Below are 2,525 nucleotides of genomic sequence, written 5' to 3' on the forward strand. Positions count from 1 at the left end.
GGTGACAACTCAATCCTACAAATGGCTTCTCTAAAAATTACTTAGGTTTAAGAATTTCTCTTAAATAAGACACCTAATTTTTGGCTTACGTTTGCCCTTACGTCATTAACCTTTGTTTGTATTCAATTTTAGGTTCTCCATGTATATCTTAAGATCGTGGCCAAATTCAACAATAATCCACGCTTCTGTCCAATCTCGCTCTTTTCTGTTCTCAGAATCTCACTCTTTCCAGCTTTCTCGCTGGTTTGGCTTCTCTTCAATGCATAATCCATACTTCTGTCCCAAATCACGCTATCTTCGCTCTCAAAATCTCGCTCTCTACAGTTTTCTCGCTCATTTGGCTCTTGGAGTGTCGCTCTCTCCATGTTTCTCGCTAAGGATCTCGCTCTCTCCAGTTTTCTCGCTCATTTGGCTCTCAGGCAGTGTCGCTCTCTCATGTTTCTTGTTAAGAATCTCGCTCTCTCAGCCTTCTCGCTAGCTTGGATCTAGGCAATGTTGCTCCTCTCTTGGATTCTCGCTAAGAATCTCGCTCTCTACATCTCGCCAACCTCGTTCTTTCCAAATCTCGCTAGATCGTTCTTCCTTCTTTTTCTCCACCTTTTCTCTCCAATCTCGCTCTCTCCCAGTTTCTCCCATATTTCTCTCCAATCTCGCTCTCTCCAGTTCTCTCCACCAATCTCGCTGTTTTTCACGCGTGGGTTTCCTCACCACTTGCGATAACGTGGACTCCACTTCTCTCTCTTTTTCTTTTTATATATATATATATATATTTTTTATTTTTTTATTTTCCTGCTTTCTAAATTAGGGTTAGGGTATTACATTTACCACCCCCTTAAATAAAATTTCGTCATACTTAACATTTGACATTTAATTTCCTGTAGTGTATGCATAAAAATTTGGGTTGTTACAAACCATATAAAAACATACCATGCATCACCCCGCATTTAAAACTTTTATCATAAACACAATTGCTTAACTTAGGAACACTTACTAGAACGCTCTCAATAATCATTACATAACACCGAAGTCAAATAAGTCCATATCATTAAATCAAACAGTCCAGTCATTCCCACTTAACCCAAATTTATCGAAAACACCTCAGTAAACATATCATACAATATCGGTGAAGATAGTCCATTACATTATATATAACAGTCATAACATCATCATGTGGTTGGGGAGACTAGTTTGAAGGCGAACAAGTAGTAAGACACTTACCTTGGAATTAAGTCCAAATAGCTAGAAAATCAACTTCGCAAAACCTTAAATCCTAAGAAAATAAAAAAACATAAACCAAAGTTCAATTCAATGTTTAAAGCACAATTCCAATCACAACTTAACTCGAATGTCTCCAAACAACTTACCCAACACGTGGTTTGATCGAAAACCATTTTGAATCTTCAAAAATCAACACGATCCATCAACTATATCACCAAAATCAACCTTTAACTCTAATGGATAGAAACTTTAAATATTATGTTGGGATGATCACTCTTACAAGTCCCAAATACTCAAGATCAACATTGAATAGATGAAGAAATGGCTCAGAATTATTCTGCCAAATCCTCGATAAACGAAACTAGATGGTCGATTACTTTTTACTCGATCCTAGATAAGAATTCCCTTATTCGTCTGACGAGTCTTTGTTAAATCGTTGATGCAACTCGATGACAACAAAACTAATACTCGATCGTACTCGATGGTTCTTGAATGATACTCGGTGCAACCCGAAGGTGAAAACGATGTACTCGGAGCTACTCGATAGCGAAGAATCGATGGACGATTGACTCGATAATCTGACTACTCGATGCAACTTGAAAGTTCATTGAATAGTGTGCAATTTTTAGTAAAGAAATACTCAATTGAACAAGAAAGATAAGAAAGAAGAAGCAGACACAATGTTTGCGTGGTTCAGCAAGATTGCCTATATGTACGGGAAGATCTTAATTCTTTTTACTTGATTAAGATTGCGTACAGATTTGTTGTTTTAGAGAAAACTAAGAAAATGATAATAACTTTGTAATTTGTATTTGAAATCAGTGATATTTATAAGAATATACCAGTTGACCGTTATACAAGTTAGTAATAAACAAACAAAATCTGAGGTATTTGAATCGAAGCTTCTTAAAATTTTTCACCTTTACTCCAATGCCTTGCAATCTTCATGATGTTCCCGATTCTTATCAGCTTGTCTACCCTGTGTCTGGAAGCTCAAGACATACTTGTTCTAACCATTTAAACAATTTAAGCTTTGAAACAGGTTTTGTCAACATATTAGTTGCATTGTCAGAAGTATGGACTTTTAAAATTTCTATTCCCCCTGTCCCAATTTTATGTCTAATAAAATGATATTTGATATCAATGTGCTTTGTTTTAATGCAGAATTGTGGATTTCGGGATAAATGGATAGCACTTTGGTTATCACAGTAGATTTTCACTACAATTTGATCTATTTCAAACTCTTTCAACAGTCCCTTGAGCCATAAAACCTCTTTGATTGCTTCAGTTAAAGCCATATATTCAAC

The sequence above is a fragment of the Benincasa hispida genome, chromosome 6 (assembly GCF_009727055.1).
Source record: "Benincasa hispida cultivar B227 chromosome 6, ASM972705v1, whole genome shotgun sequence".
Lineage (NCBI taxonomy): Eukaryota > Viridiplantae > Streptophyta > Magnoliopsida > Cucurbitales > Cucurbitaceae > Benincasa > Benincasa hispida.